Below are 17,704 nucleotides of genomic sequence, written 5' to 3'. Positions count from 1 at the left end.
TGCGACCTGGCAGAGAACTACACAGCCCAGCATTGACGAATAGAACTTACTGCGACTTGCGGTCCCTATATCAGTCCATTAATCCAAAGAAATAGTGGTAAACTAGTGGTACATTTCTATATAAACTAAGGCAGCTGCGATTTATAGTTCCACATCAGCCAGATTATATATATATATATATATATATAATACATATGCCAAGCGGACAACTACAAGACCAGGAGCCACCAGTCGCAAAAGTCCTGTTCAACGCAGGGACGTGTAATTCTCCATCAGGCTGAATGGGAACCAGAAGTCGCAGCATGCTATTAGGCATGTGGAGATCTATACACCCCTGTATTCCCTAAGAACTTGTAGTTCTCCAATCATCCTTTAGACTATTGGTACTACAGCTGAAGACTATTGGTACTACATGTTCACATATAACAAGAGTTGCTGCGACTTTTAGTTCCCAAATCAGCCTGCTACCCAGCAAAGATTAGTGAGGAATTACAAGTCCCCATGTGCTGCAATAGAAGCTGCTGCGCTCAGTAGTCCCCCTCACCAACCTGTTCCATCAGCGTTGTCTCAGTCTCCCCCATATCAGGCTGCACCCCTCGAGAGACCCCCAGTAGTCGTAGCAGCCTCTCTCTGCTGTTCTATCCCTCTGCCACTTCTCCAAATCCTTAATATGAAATCTTTCTCATTAGGATAAAACACAACATGTGAGTGACCCCAAATCATATGTGGTGAAGTAGCAAAAATCAAGCCTACCCCAAACAGTGTGGTGCTAATTAACATCCAGCTCCCAGCCTGACACAGGGCAAAACCCAAATCACTGAGCTGCCGAGCTGAGTCCTGGCTGGGAGCTGAGGCTGAGGAGTCATCATCTTCATCATCATCCTTTTCTTCTTCTTCCTCTTCCTGACTTTGGGGGGGGGGATCATTACTTTTGATAACTTTGCTTTGTCCTGTAGGATATTTTGTAGCATTATTCAAGACTCTGCACAAGTTCAGCTCCAGGTGAGGACATGACATTGGGAAATTGGATAATCTATATGTTGTGTATGTGTTTCTACATGTAGCAGAGCTGAGTTTGTCATTGAACTTTTAAGTTGGCATAGATTGGGCACCATGATTGGTGACTGGTTTAACACATTGGTCTCACACTGGTCACTAGTTGGAGCCACTAATTTCACCAACTGACCTCTCCCACATCGGATGTAGCAGAGCTCATATGTACCATTTAACTGATCCTTTTGTACACAATGCAGTAGCTTGTAGTCTTATGTAATCGCACATACTGTTTTTTTATGTGGTTTTGCATTTATTTTATTTTTTTGCAAAAAATTGTACAGTAATTTTTTTTTAATTATTATTATTCTTCCAAAAAACAATGTATCAAAAATAGTGGCAAAACAAAATGTAGCTGACTCAAAGCATGGACCATAGGTTGCTGGAGATGTGATTTATTTTTTTCCCCCTACTGACTTCATTCATATTAAGCCCCTTGTATCATGATTTCAGGCTAAGGCTCCATTGTGACATAAAGTTGTTCCCATCCCTATCACAAAATTTCCATCGCAGTGTGAATTTTTGCAAACGGATGCTTGAATTTTCTCCAATACTTTGCTACAGATCGCATGCAATTTCATATCACCCTGGTGTTCTAGCCTAAATGATGCTTTATTAATAATTGACTAACATCCAAATTAGGCACATGAACTTGAAGCATTTTGGCTTAAAATAACAAACACAGCTCTGCTATATCTGTATGAATATCTAATCTATCTATCTATCTATCTATCTATCTATCTATCTATCTATCTATCTAATCTATCTATCTAAAACCTCTTTGAGACAACCACCCAAAATTGCATTGACAGATGGTTATGGTCCTCCTCAAAGTAGAGGACAATTTACATAAGATATAGTGGAATTGAAAACTTGTGATATCTTATCCACTTTTCTGCTACTGTAATACGCTGCGTGATATCCGCACGGAAAAACCTGTCCGAAAATTCTGCAGTTCTTACACTGTGTGTGGACGTACCCTAAAGAGCTGGTTTCCTGAACGAGGTGGTCTTTTGGAGAGGTTTCAATGTATATAAAAATTGTGTGTGTGTGTGTATAGACATGCATGTAGCAGAGCTGCGTTGATCTCTCTTGGTAAATCAGAGCGTCTCATGATATCACAAGTGGATACTATTGTACATGGCAAACGTTCACAAGACACTGAAAATGGCCCAAATTGCAGCAGGTTTATTAACGGGGAACATGTGGCATGACAAATTTGGCTTGACATGTTAGACGTTTTTATCTTCCGTTCACCCCCCCCCCATGACTAGCCCAAAATTTTGTTGCAAAAAAACGTCCGTCTTTTATAAACCGGCACATTTTTCGACTCCTCTGAGACAGCCGCTTCTCTATTTTCTAACACATATTTGGTACGTACCATTTATTTTGTTTAGGACATCTTTCCTTAAATGCTATCTTTGTTTTTTACATAGGACTGCATGTAAACCTACTGCCTTACATGTAACAAACAAAATCTATACCTAGCATTCTAGCACTACAGCTATAGCGCACAATACACGGCATACTGCATGGTATATTCCATAGCCTTCTGTCCATGTCACCTGATTCCTTATATCATCATTATGTAGATTATAAGGCTATAATTGTGCGGGATTAATGATCTGACTATAATATGTATATTCTAGGTATATTTAATATATTCTACAGATCTAATATATTACAAATATTGCAGTATAATGTGTAGGGCGGATAGATAAATACTAGGAATATGAGGCTTAATATAATGCCCTGTGCTAGGTAGGCATCCCTGTCCCTTGGCACATTGAATGCCCGCTCCTCGGTGCAGCCAGTGTGGATAATATAATATCTTAGAGATTTTAGTTAAATCAATGATTATTTGCAGGGATGTAATGTGTATAATCTTCTAATAACTGAAAGAAACATGTTGACAAATCTTCACCCAAAACGGCACAATCCCTATACTTTGCCCTTCCTCATACTCTGCAGGCTCCATTGACAGATCCCATTCATCTCCTGGGCACAGACTGCTCTGCCCTATCTGCCCCCTATTGAAACTTGATATTTTAATGAAAGAAATGTGAATTAGTAAATTATGACTCCAGGAGATAAGTCAGGGCCGGTAGAAGCCGAGCACCCAGGGAGTAAACACAGGTTATTAGGAGAGGGTCTGGGGTGCAGGCAATGACTTGGGAGGGCACAGAGGATTAGAGGTATTGAAGTGTCCTACAACTGAGTCAGAGCTGAATAAGTGGAGAAATGTCGCGACCTGGGACAACGTTGGGAATTTATGGCAAAAAAAGTAAATATTTTTGTAAATTAAAAAAATATATTTTAAAGAAATAAGTATAACGTTTTAATATTTTTAATTCTTTTTCTAAATTATTTATTTTAATTTAGGAAGAAAATTCGTGAGAAGACAATTTATATATATTTTTTCGAAGCCAATTTAATATAAATATAATACATTTAGAATATTTTGCTCGATTTAAGATTATATATTTTATTATGTACATATACAGTACTAATGTTTTTCGTAGATTTTTTTTAACAATCTTACAAAATAAATTACTACTAAATATAAAGTATCGATGCATTTAGGGTTTACCTGTCCTTGGGAAACATTACCACTGAATCATTCATGTCCTCTATACGAAGATTCGTGTTTATAATGTGCAAAATATAAAACCTGATCCTAATATCCTTATAATCAGCGGGGATTAGGCTCGTGTCAATAATGAGTCTATGTAGTTGGTAAGAATCGCACCTTATGTAAATGTGTGTCCCATGTGTGTAACCTTTTATATACTTTTATATATATTTTATATTCGTTATCCGTTTTATATTGATATTTTATGCAGTTATAGCAGAGCTGAATTTGTAATTTAAGGCCTCATGCACACGACCGTGTTTTTGCGTCCGCAATTCTACCGCAAATCCACGGGTTAATTGCGGACCCATTCATTTCTATGTGGCCATACCCACTATCCGTGTTTTCACGGCTCTCCGCATGTCCGCACATCCGTGCCGCAGAAACTCCGGACATGTCTTATTACGGTCCGCAAATGCGCTGCGGACATGCCAATAGAAGTCAATGGGCCCGTGGAAATTGCGGATGCACCTCCGTGTGTCATCCGCAGTTTGCGGATTTGCGGAAATGTTGCTAGGCGACGACCGGGAATGAGTTCTGTCGTCATCCTGTTTTACCTAGGCTTTTTTTTTTTCATCCGCATTTTGCGGATTACATACGGATGAACTGCGGATGACATTCCACGGAACACGGTCCTGGAATTTGCGGACCAGAAAAACACCACGGTCGTGTGCATGAGGCCTAACTGTTTTGTGCACCAGTATAACTTCCCCCACCCACCCTCACTGAAATGGCCCCTACCCTTATCCTAGAAGTGTATGAATTGAGTATACACTAGTTGAATTATACAAAGAAAAATACAAGACAATGTACACTGGTGTATGTTTCTGTGTATACTCTATATCTATACATGCAAAGTGTTGTAGCCCTGCACCTACAAACAGTTCCAATGTACCTAGCACAAATGGCAAATAAACTTTACTTGTTTAGCTGCAGTCCTATGTAAAATAACACATCATGCCAAATGACAAGGTTGTGCCAAATGACAAACTGAGCTCTGCTACATTTGTGAATTAAACAAAACTATTGAGAAGTCAATAATTGTATTTGAACTATATCACACACACATTGCCTACCATGCTGTATACTGCCCATTGCTGGTTGAAATAAAAGTTCATAAATGTTATTATATAACCAGCCATAAGAACGACTCGTATCGTTAATAAGCAAAAATCTCAATAAGTACTTTATTTAATTGTCCCCTATAGCGGTCAGCAAATCGATTCATCTGATTTGCTGGTCCATAGAATTCAATTAATTTGCCAGAACTTCCTAATGGCCGGCGAAATGCGAATCGGATAAAAAAAATTGGTTCACCTGTAATCCCATATAATAAAAATAACTGGTAAAACGGATGGGGATCACAGCCAGTAGTATTTCATATGAAAGATCGCGCGTGATCCTAAGGGGTGAAGATAAATACACCGGAATAAGGGCTGGTCCACATGTAGCGGAATTGCTGCGTATTTTCAGTCCGGAATTGCGGATGGAAAAAACGCAGCAGAATACAGTAGCAGCAAAGTGGGTGAGATCCAACAAATCTCATCCACACGCTGCGTGAAATTTGCGGCCAGAAATTGACGTTTGGTGCGTATTTTTCGTATCGCAGCATGTCAATTCCTACTGCGGTAAGTGAACTGAATTTCTGCGTTTTTCAGAGGAGAGGTCACCATCCCCCAACAATGAAAAAGACGCAGCAAAATCAGCACCATTTTCTACAGTAAAAAACGCCGAAAATGGTGCAGTTTTTCCCCTGCTAGTGTCTGCAGAATTTCTGCATCAATTCCGTTACGTGTGGACAAGCCCTAAGAATGAACAAATTAAAAAATAAGTTCTGTAGAAAATGGGGATGTCCCCCTAGCCCAGGACCCCAACACGTTTTTCTCAGGAGTCATCTAAAAGTGGGGTGTAAGGCCGGGTTCACACAAAGCATAAATATAACGCAGTTTAGGCTCTGTTCACATGTGCGTTGGCGTCCCGTTCTGACGTACTACGCTATTGCTTCCGGCAAAACGAAGGATCCGGTGCACAAAAGAGACAAATGGAAACCACGGGCACCGGATCCGCCACCATTGAAATCAATGGTGATGGAAACGGAAACCTCTGGTTTCCGTCGGTGTCTGTTTGTGCCTGCTCAGGGTCCCGTTCTGACGTTCCATCTGAGCTTTCCGTCAGAACGGGAACCCAACGCAGATGTGAACAGAGCCTTACCTGGCCATCAAGTCCGGATCTAAATCCACATGTTACATGCAGATTTTGAGCAGGTCTTGGTGCGGATATAGCTATGGATTTCTCTCATTGCAAGGCAATGAATGAAATCCGCCGTGAAAATCCTCTGCATTTATAGGTATGTTCAGACGTGGTGAAATTGCAGCGGATTTACGTTGCAGATTCCACACCGCAAATCCGTGCCAATAAACAGTACATTACATGTGAATGGGGATTTTAAAAAGCCATTTAGATAGAAAAGAAAAATTCAGCGGGAAAATTTTCAGATCCGCAGCATGCTCCTTAGGTTGCGCAAAAGTTGCAGGTTTTTTTATTGCGGATTTCTCTTTTCAATGCATAAGGTGAAATCTACATGTAATACATGCAGATTTTGACATGGATTTGCGTCAAAACTCTGCCACCCCTAAATCTACAATTTGCAGCATGTTTATAAACCGCTGCGGATTTGTTTTTACATTGTAACTGAATGTAGTTATTGTTTTAAAACTCTATTCATTTACATTATGCTGTACTTTGGGGAATTTCAGTGCGAATTCCACAACTGAAATTCTGGAACAAATGCGCTAAATGTGAATCTGTTCTAAATATTAAAGAGATAATGTCTTGATCACCATTACACAGTTTATTTACTGTAGAGATATAATCTGTGTAAAGACAGTTGAGAATATTGTATTACTTCTAATGTACTGATTCAGAGTTACAGCTTGTATTATACTCCAGAGCTGCATTCACAATTCTGCTGGTTGTTATTGGAAAGTGTCAGCAAGTTTGATGTCAGACACTCCTAACAGTTTAGCTGAGCGCCTATAATGCAGTGGGTCTTCAACTTGATGTTCAGATATATCATTTTGTGATTTATTATCTTTACTTCTAAGTCTATTCTGTTCCAGAAACAAGTGCCGGACTATTGGAATTTCTAGACTATTGGATGCCAGAGTATCAGATTTTTAAAGCTAGAGAGAGAGCTATTAATACAAAAAAAATTATGAATAATAGAAGTCATCAGCAAGGCCCTTTATCAACAGCGGGATATAAGAACAACTAATAGGATGACAATATTTGTTGTCCAATCTTCCATAACTTCTTCTTCACGTCGATGGAATAGGTCCGGATAAAATGGTCCAATCCTCACATCAAAAATGGATAATCCAGTCCAGCAATAAAGAATAGAAAAAAATAATCAATATATAAAACCGTGATCACACAAGACCTAAAACGTACAACCAATAAATGTATAATCCACAATGCTGAATAAACCACAGCTACAGCGTCCATGATATTCCTAATTTTTATATTGTCTAAAATAAGAAAAAAAAAATCATATGCTTTTTTTCTTTTCCTATAAACAGCGCCACTCTAGTCCAATGGCTGAGTTTGATATCATATCTCCGCCCCATTCACTTGAATGCAGTTCCAGACACCGCCATTAGACAGAAGCGGCGCTGTTTTAGGGAAAAAAATCAGACCGACTTTTCTAATCTAACACCAACCCTCAGTGGCATTATGTTTGATCATAAAATATATATACCTCCTCATATAGCCATATACCAGGGCTGGCCTTAGGGATGTGCGACCTGTGCGAATGCATCGGGCTCTGCAGCCCCCCAAAAGGTAGGGGGCTCCACTGTGCAGGCCGTTTGAGCTCTGTTCTCTGGTCAAAGTTACACACACATGGAGGAAGCAGAGGCAGAGCAGAGGAGGAGGCTCCGCCCACAGCCTGTCCTGCAAGAAGCCTGTGCAGCAAGGAGAGATGGTAAGTGCCTGTTTGTGTACATATGTCTCTGTGTGTGTGTGTGTCTCTGCCTGTGTGGGTATAGTTATCAGAGTGTGATAACTGTGGTGTTACATAGGACTGCATGTAACATCTACTACATTATCTGTACTCCATGAGCTATCTCTGTGTGTTATCTGTGGTGTTACATAGAGAATGTAGTATATGTTATATGCAGTCCTAACTATTTATTGTGTGTGTGCGTGTGTATATATATATATATATATATATATATATACCTGTATGTGTATATACAGACACACACACACACACACACACACACACACACACACACACACACACGTAAATTTATACAATATACATTTTAATTTTTTTTATTTCCCTTTGCCTGTTTTTCGTAATATTTCTTTATGTCTGTACAATATTTATGTTCCAGTTTGTGTGTGTGTGTGTGTGTGTGTGTGTGTGTGTATATACATATGTGGTTAATTTTTGGTTTGTGGAGGGCAGCAATAGAGAATCCCGCACAGGGCGCCATCCAACCTAAGGCCGGCCCTGCGTATACCGACGTGTTATGGTGAATATAATTTTATCAGCATTTTATATATTTCTGTACATACTGTTTAGGGCCTGGGTTGTCTATAGAGATAGGCCCACACATCTTCCCTCAGTCTCTGTAAGATCACACGGAGCTGTCGGCCTCTATAACGACGCCTGTTTAGAATTACAGGTACCGCGTTCAGTATGTCGGTCGCATTAACTTTAAAACCTGTAGGAATTTATAATAAACAACTAGTCAAGTCTGGGGTGTTCACAAGTCATACAGATAGAAATGATGATCCAGTTGTGTCAGACGCTTTTTATTTTACAGTTTTGGGGTATTGAGTTTATGTATGTTTGCTGCACACAAGGACATTTAAAGGGGAGTTCCATTTTTTTTTATAGCCTTCTGACATTATTGGAAGGTCCATGACCCAAACCCTTTATTGATAGTTGAAGATTTTCTTGACTTGAAGTCGAAAACTCAGATCTTTTTTGGTTTTGCCACTCGTATGCTCTGGGGGCACTGTTGAGCATGAACAGGAAGGTGCCATTAAAAAAATTAGGTCATGTTGGGGATTCTGAATAGCGGCAATTCAGCTGCATTATTTACTATTGTAGTTTTGAGGGGTATGAGGTACAACTGCAACATATTCCAGTTGTGGGGAATTTTGTAAAAATTAGATGAGAAAAATAATTTTTTGCTTCTTTTTGGATCTGGCTATAAGCTTTCTGGTGGTTAAGAACGACATCATTATGTTGACCTTGCCCTGCAAGTGGCCCCCAATCAGACATCCTGATAATTCAATTTTGGGTAAAAGGGGCACAGATATCTTACAGGAATTGGAAGAATGAACCCTATTGTAGCAAAATAAAACGCTGCTATTCTCTGGCTTTCCCATCTAATTTGACACAATATTTTTGGAGGAGACCCTATACCCTATAACACATAGGGGGTTATCTTCGCAGGAGGCATGAACAGTCACCGGTCGCTTTCCCCTTCAATAACCGCTGATTGTGGGGCGAGGAACTGTTGCCTGATTTGGATAACCCCTTTATCTAGATGTTACAATTGGACATTACATTACTACTAACCTTATATTGTTACATTATATTACTATCAGACATTATAGAACTACTTTATTTTACTAGCTTTATGCTCTAACCTGACATTGGGAACACCTTCAGTTGTGTCTAATCTCTGGTCCTCTCATCTGGTGGACACTCCACAACGTGTCGTAATCCAAGCAGGTCCCTTCCCAGGTCTCTTCATATTACTAACTGAAAACATGGTGGCAGTTACTGAAATGTCCAACCGAAGCAGCAGTGGGGTGTACCAATAACATGAGGCGGTTTTATCTTTGTTGGGATCCTCTTACATTGAGATTTTTTTGCAGTATTTAATGGATGAAAACGTATTTATGACTTTCTAAATTAATTGTGTTAAGTTTCGTGTACTGGTTCTGAATTACAATTTGCATGAGGGTATGTTCACACGCAGTGTTTTCAGACGTAATTCGGGCGTTCTACGCCTTGAATTACTCCTGAAAAAACGCCCCTAATACGCCTACAAACATCTGCCCATTGCTTTCAATGGGTTTTACGGTTTTCTGTTCCCACCAGCCTTAATTTTATGCGTCGCTGTCAAAATACGGCGCGTAAAAAGACGTGCATGTCACTTCTTGGGACGTTTTTGGAGGTGTTTTTCATTGACTCCATTGAGAAACAGCTCCAATGACGGCCATAAAATACGCCGCGAAAAACGCGAGTTGCTACAAAAACGTCTGAAAATCAGGAGCTGTTTTCGCCTGAAAACAGCTCCGTATTTTCAGACGTTTTTGGTCACTGTGTGTGAACATACCCTTATACTCCAGAGCTGCATTCACAATACTGCTGTGGCTATCAATGGAGGCCTAGGTGTATAAGATCTGGGTTTGCCATTCTCATATAGGCAGACATTTTATTTTTTAAACGTGGATGAAACTGTCCCACCCCTACCCCCAGGATAAAAATCAGAGGGCAAGCTTTGTGCAGACACTAAAAAAGCAAGGCATGCTGGGAGATTCCAGCTCTGAAACCTGCAGAATTGTTAATGCAGCTACGGAATCTAATGCAAGCTGTAAGACTGCTTTCAGACCGGCATAAGACAGGTGCTTTTTTTGCGGCAGTATTACGGATGCAATCCCCGGACCTTCCACGGTAACAGAGTTAAGGCCCCACCATAGCAGCTTCTCCGGTTCTGATGAACTGCAGGAGGTCCGGTTGTTGTGTCCATTATATGGGCACAAAAAAACACCTATATTACGCCCGTCTGAAAGCCAGGATCCGTACAGTCACAGGCTGCCAGGGCTTGGTATGAGATGTAGATTCAAAGCTGGAGAGCCACAGGTTGGAGACCACTGATGTTTGCCAAGAACACCTATCAAACACCCCCCCCACACCTTTTTTTCGTATAATATGTCAGGGCTTTGGCGACCCAGAAGCCTTGATAATCCCATTATAAACATGGCACCAATTTTTCTGCCACTTCAGAGACTATGATGCTGTCATTGATACGGGTGACCCTGTTAAAACCTGGACAGGTGTAATGACCGCTCTGCTGAAAATCCCCCTATCCCCGTCTACCGAACTTGTTTATTTATGTGGCTGGTTCAGGTGCTGGAGAATCTGTCTGACATAGGAAATCTCCAGACCCCAGGACTCTGGAAGTCTCTAAGGTAATAGCTCCCTTCTGTTTAGTAGGAAGTGGGATGACCTAGGGGGGTCAAGGTCTGACCCCATCCCCCCTTCGGGACAGGGGGAGGTAATTGCCTTTAGACCTTGAATGTTGGCAGTGGGATTTGGCATGAAAGTAGATGGTTTAGGGTATGTTCACACGCGCTAATTACGGACGTAATTTGGGCGTTTTTGCCCCGAATTACGTGCGAAAATAGCGCCTCAATAGCGCTGACAAACATCTGCCCATTGAAAGCAATGGGCAGACGTTTGTCTGTTCACACGAGGCGTAATTTACTCGCCGCTGTCAAATGACGGCGCGTAAATAGACGCCCGCGTCAAAGAAGTGACCTGTCACTTCTTTGGCCGTAATTGGAGCCGTTATTCATTGACTCCAATGAATAGCAGCGCCAATTACGTCCGTAATGGACGCGGCGTTCAAGCGCCTGCACATGCCGTTACGGCTGAAATTACGGGGATGTTTTCAGGTTGAAACATCCCCGTAATTTCAGCCGTTACGGACGCCCTCGTGTGAACATACCCTTAGGGTATGTTCACACGCTGAGCCAAAAACGTCTGAAAATACGGAGCTGTTGTCAAGGCAAAACAGCACCTGATTTTCAGACGTTTTTTGAGCAACTCACGTTTTTCGCGCCGTTTTCGCTGCGTTTTTGCGCCGTTTTTTCGGCCATTTTTGGAGCTGTTTTCAATAGAGTCTATGAGAAAACGGCTCCAAAAACGTCCCAAGAAGTGTCCTGGACTTCTTTTGACGAGGCTGTAATTTTACGAGTCGTCTTTTGACAGCTGTCAAACGGCGACGCGTAAATTACAGGTCGTCGGCACAGTACGTCGGCAAACCCATTCAAATGAATGGGCAGATGTTTGCCGACGTATTGGAGCCGTATTTTCAGGCGTAAATCGAGGCATAATACGCCTCGTTTACGCCTGAAAATAGGTCGTGTGAACCCAGCCTAAGGCTGGGTTCACACGACCACATTAACGTCCGTAATGGACGGACGTATTTCGGCCGGAAGTCCTGGACCGAACTCAGTGCAGGGAGCCGGGCTCCTAGCATCATAGTTATGTACGATGCTAGGAGTCCCTGCCTCTCTGCAGGACAACTGTCCCGTACTGTAATCATGTTTTCAGTACGGGACAGTTGTCCTGCAGAGAGGCAGGGACTCCTAGCATCGTACATCACTATGATGCTAGGAGCCCGGCTCCCTGCACTGTGTTCGGTCCGGGTCTTCCGGCCAAAATACGTTCCGTACATTACGGACGTAACATGGTCGTGTGAACCCAGCCTAATTCCTCTGTATATTGGAGTTTGGTCGTCAGTTGAAGAGTTCCAGCCTCTCATCATTGGTCTATAACAATTCATTCACCTTCTCTGTTTGTCCTAATGCGCTGGGAGCCGTGAGGCATCGCTACAGGAGACCAGGGGAGGTGAGTATGGTGTATTTATATATTAGTTTTTTAAAGCCGGAAATAGGGCTCCCGCCCCCTACTTGGGTTTTTGCAGCGGATTTGCAGATTTTCCGCAGGAAAATTGTACCATTTGGCATTTTTTGCAGATTTTTACCTCCCCATTGAATTCAATGAGGAAAATTTACAACATGATGGCAGAGGTATTTATTAATTGCTGTTACTTATTCGTCAGCATTGTACAAAGGTCCACACTTACAGTCTCCATTGGGGCTCACAATCTAAATTGTATGTTTTTGGGGTATGGGAGGAAACCGGAGTACCTGGTGGTAACCCACACAAACATGGGGAGAACATACAATCTCCATGCAGATGTTGTCTTTGGTTGCATGAGAACCCAATACCCCAGCGCTGCAGGGCAACACTGCTCCCCACTGGGCCACCGTGCTGGCCATCCCCAAGGTTTAGAAAGTCTTCACGAGACAACCCCTTTATAATTGCATACGATGATATGTGATCACAATTTTATGGAATGCAACTTACATATTTTTTAGGCTTTGAAAAGGAGACGCCTTCCTCCTAAATCATGTAAAATCAAATGCAAACACGCACGCAACTTTCTGCAATGTGACATTAAGGCCACATTCATCTGCAACAAGGTACAGTACAATATCTCATTGACACACAGTGGATTTTATCGCTGTGGATTTAAGAATATGCTGCAACATATCCGTGGTAAGAAATACAGCTGTCTGGCCAAAACGCTGCAGTGTCTCTTGCCATATTTTTTTGCTAAAATCACTGCAGAAATACCTGACAAAAAGCGTGAATATACCCGTAATGTAGAAACAAATGCCCAGAAAAAAATGTTTGCACTTTTTTCCTAATCTAAGTGTATCCTGCCATTTCTGAAGCACCCTGAAAGGTCCAGGCAGAGCTTCCTTAGAGGCGACATTTTAATAATTCGGCAATTTAGTAGAAATTTCCACGCCACCGATGCCCCAGAACACGGATGATTTGGACCTTCAAAGCCATGGCTGCTGTGAACCCGCTACCCAGGAACCGAAAGGCCAGATTATCACGTAACTTCCTGATAATCCGTCATGGGACTCTTTTTGCTACAATGCAGGTTATCAGATTTACTCCTCCATCACATGCCAGATTAGGCCTCCTGCGCACACCCGTAAAGGGTTTTTACTGTCCGCAAATACAGATGCACATCCGTAGCTGTCCGCAATTGCAGAAGCGCCCATAGACTTCTATGGGCGAGTCCATGCTTCAATTGCGGACAGGAATAGGACATGTTCTATATTTTGCGGATCATTTCTGTGGCCCGGACACACATCCGTAATTATACTGAAAGGTGTCCGTGGCCTGTAGAAATGAATGGGTCCACAATTTCATCTGTAATTACCGGATCCGTAACTACGGATGAAAACTACAGTCGTGTGCATGGGACCTTAAAGGAATTTTACTGTAAATACATTTTTACGCTGAATATTTTGTAACTTTTTTTTTTTCACGATAACCAGATTTCCTTCTTGTGAAGCTCCGCACATTGGCCGTTTTTAGCGACACATTAGAGAACTGCATAAATAGCCGTTTCCTAATATGTTATCATGGGAATGACTCTCTACCTGTAGGAGTATTCTAATGAAAAGCTACAAACGTCTTGGGAATTGTCTGCATTTGCCTTTAAAAAAAGAGTTCACACTAGTGGTCTATGTCTAGTCTATGTAGCACAACCTCAATCCTTCATGCACGCCCTGTATTAACACCCGAATATGGGATGATCGGCTGCTAATACAAAAATGGTACCTCTATAGTCACAGCTCACAGTCCATTATCACGTGAGCTTGCAATCTATCCTCAACACAATCTGAAAGCCGCCACTAAGTGCAGAACTTTTAATTATCGACTCATTTTGATTTCATGATTAAAAAAACAAGTAAATCCAGATTATTATTTTCCCCCCCAGGGGGTGAGGCGTCCAGGTATGCCCCACTGACTTTACCAAATCGTGAGAAGCCGATGTAAAATGATTAACTCCATCTTATCAGGACCCACCAAACGATCGCCCAATCCCTCTAGTTCAGATCGCCCGAGGGACAGGAGAAGGACGCTTTTACTTTACCACGGACATCAAATATACCTACTGTTACAGCTGCAACAGGGATTAGTACACAACATTCCCCGGGTCCTGAATGGCAAATCTGTATATACCCAACCCCATTATTGTGGCTGGATTACACGGTCAGACTCCGAAAGCAGATATAACAAGTTGATCGGCACTCGTTTAAGGGCCCTTTTAATTTGGACCCAGTTTGCATATTGTCGGCAGCCCTCCCCCCCCCCACCCTGTTTGCACAGGGGGATGTTCTTCCGTCAACGGTGATCTTCTAGACTGCATAAAAGGTGTGATCAGATGACAAGCGAGCGTTTACTCGTTTGTTGGCGAATTGTTTACATATTTACGCGGGCCAATGATCGGGAACGAGCGTTCATACGATCATTGGCCAGTGTAAATGGGTTTTAAGGCTTTATAGCGACATATTGTATTAGATTGTAGCGCAAATTTACAATGACATGTTATGCAATATTATATTATGGGTTTTTGAAAATGTAGGGGAACGTTCTTCTTTGAGAAGGGAAAGAGAAAACGAATTCAGATTGTGATGTTGTATAACATGTCAACCACACATTATCGCATGTTTTTTAAATATATTTAGTGAGTGGGGGAATTGAATGAAATTATTGCAACTTCATGTGATTCCCCCCACCCCCCATAGAAATACATTACACGGTGATATTGCACTGCGGTAAAACGTGTTGATCATGCACAATTTATCGCCTTACAGCTGTTCTAGCCTCCATAGGGGTTTTCAATTGAGCTTATAATCTTCTAGCTATAGGGGGTGCAAAGGTAGTTACGCGACCGGACTCTAAGGGGCCCCAAAGTGCTTTCTGCCACATAAGAAGACGCCAGTATTGTATATGGCACATGGTAGGTGCGGGGCCCTTTACTAATTTTGCACTGGGGTCCAGGAGCCTCCTGTTACTCCTCTGTAAATCTATGAACCCATCCGACTAGTCGTCCATCGATTTGTAACCAAGTTGGATGTACATAGTTGACATTTCGGTTCTTCTCATTCCTATTGAGATTAAATATTATTTTATTTCCCTGGAAACTAGAAAGCAGAATCTCCATTTACCATCCTGTTCATCCTGACACGTGCTCTGCATCCCATCAAACAGTGGATTAAGTGAAGGAGAGGAAGTAAGAAGGACAAAATCTAATTGAAGGAAGCAATTAAAAATGTGTCCATATTACATGAATGGTATAAACTACAAAACACATGGGCGCCATATGCTGCTGCATGCAATGTAGTACTACAAATCCCAGAAAGCTTCCACTCTGTAACTGGGACAAGCATGGACATGTATTTCCAAAATAACGGGAGAGTCTCCGCTACTAAAATAAAGCTCCACCTTTGATTTTACAAAAATGTTAAAAAATAAATAAATCTGTTTCTACCTGGAAGCCGTCAACAAGCAGGCTAACTGCTGCTGACGGATCTTATGAGAGAGTTAGGGTATGTTCACACGCACTGTTTACGCTTCAAATCACGCCTGAAAAAACTGCTCCATTCCGCCTACAAACATTTGCCCATTGCTTTCAATGGGTTTTACGATGTTCGGTTCCCACAAGGTGTAATTTTACGTGTCGCTGTGAAAAGACGCCCGCGTCAAAGAAGTGCGTGTCACTTCTTGGGACGTTTTTGGAGCCGTTTTTCATTGATTCCATTGAAAAACAGCTCCAATAATGTCCGTAAAATACAGCGTGAAAAACGCGAGTAGTTACAAAAACGTCTGAAAATCAGGAGCTGTTTTCAGACGAAAACCACTACGTAATTTCAGACGTATTTTGCTACTGCGTGTGAACATACCCTTATTTCCATCACACAAAGCTGTCCGGAATATGTTGCCACTATACAAATGAATAAAAATAATGACATATCGCTAGGATATGCCATCGCTTTGTCATCAATGGGGGTCCGACTCCCGGGACCTCCACTGTTTCTTACATTTGAGGGGCCGCAGCGCTGCTTTAGTCCTTCTCAGGTTTTTCCCAGGACAGCGGCACTCCTGGCCACCCGCTGTGCAGGGAACTACAACACTGCGCCATTCAAGTGAATGCAGTACCCTGAGGGGACATAACGCTAAAGTAGCGCTGCGGACCCTTCACTCTCAGGATCGGTGGCGTCAAGGCGTGTTGTCCTTCCAAAGTTAGCTATGGGGTCCTGCACTTTGTAGTGACGCCCTTGTTTAATACGCTAAATAATCTTGCAATACGTCTGACGCCATAATGGCAGCTTGTGGCAGGCAGATGAAGAGAAGACTCGAGATGAGCCACTGAATAACTTGAAAGTTTTGTGTTTAGGAAACTTCACTTCCACGTAAAATGTTTCACCTGGTAATGGATAAATGTAATTACAAGTAGAGGAACCATCAATCATGGAGCACAAAAGAAAGAAAACAGGAGAGAGTCACAGCTGCCAATAAACTGACCATCCGGCTGCCATGCAGCGACCTGTGGAGATGGCAGTGATCCGGCAAAGATGACTGAGGCCTTAATGTTACAAGGTTGAGCTTTACACCCACTTATTAACAGGCCTTGTTTATCAAACAGAAAAACCGGCCTTGTTGCCCATCGCAACCAATCAGAGCTCAGCTTTCATTTCATAAATTGCTCTGCAAAAATGAAAGCTGTGCTGTGATTGGTTGCTGTGGGCAACCAGGCCGGTTTTTCTGTTAGGATGTTTTGCTAAATGAGGTAGACTCTTTATCTATTTATATGGATAAGGCGGTTAAAGTTAGTAATTTAATTGTACATAAAGGTTAAATGTGTAGATTTGGTGCATTTTATCACTCCTTTGAGTCCCACCCCATTTTTCAGACACATTTTTGTTAAACTGCTGCAGTAAAAGTGTCTAAAATCTAATGGGGGAAATTTATTAACCTTTCTACACTAGTTTTCTAGTGGAGAAAAGTCACATTTTACTCCATTCTCGCCACTTTAACGGGTGGTGCTTGGCAAAAGGGTGCGGGGACACCACGGCGCGACAGATGCACTATAACTTAAGATAGGAGAATTGCGTAAATTATAGCAGGAATCTACACCAGCTTCTTGATGCCGTAGATTTCATGCTGTGGGGCTTAGCAAGTTAAATGCTCGTGTTGGGCCCCGTACCGTGCCCTCCCCTTCGAATAATAAAATGAGATAACAAAAAAATCTGTTAAATAATATATATATACACTACCGTTCAAAAGTTTAGGGTCACTTAGAAGTTTCCTTATTTTTGAAAGAAAAGCACAGT

At 41.9% G+C, this 17,704-nt stretch overlaps 1 long non-coding RNA gene across 3 annotated transcripts; it reads right to left on the bottom strand.

The window, feature by feature from the left end:
- Positions 1-6,913: 6,913 nt before the first annotated feature.
- Positions 6,914-17,001, bottom strand: LOC142657060 (uncharacterized). Of its 3 annotated transcripts, XR_012849798.1 has the most exons (5): positions 16,896-17,001; positions 9,353-9,467; positions 8,267-8,415; positions 7,443-7,647; positions 6,914-7,041 (listed from the first exon to the last, which is right to left on the bottom strand). It is a non-coding gene; the product is annotated as an uncharacterized LOC142657060 (long non-coding RNA). The 3 variants fall into 3 exon arrangements; XR_012849797.1 differs by lacking the exon at positions 7,443-7,647 and having other exon boundaries at positions 16,896-16,998; XR_012849799.1 differs by lacking the exons at positions 7,443-7,647; positions 16,896-17,001 and adding an exon at positions 16,798-16,861.
- Between the last annotated feature and the right edge of the window lie 703 nt (positions 17,002-17,704).

This window comes from Rhinoderma darwinii, chromosome 7, assembly GCF_050947455.1.
Source record: "Rhinoderma darwinii isolate aRhiDar2 chromosome 7, aRhiDar2.hap1, whole genome shotgun sequence".
NCBI classification, from domain to species: Eukaryota; Metazoa; Chordata; class Amphibia; order Anura; family Rhinodermatidae; genus Rhinoderma; species Rhinoderma darwinii.
This window is presented reverse-complemented; position numbering and strand designations above follow the sequence as displayed.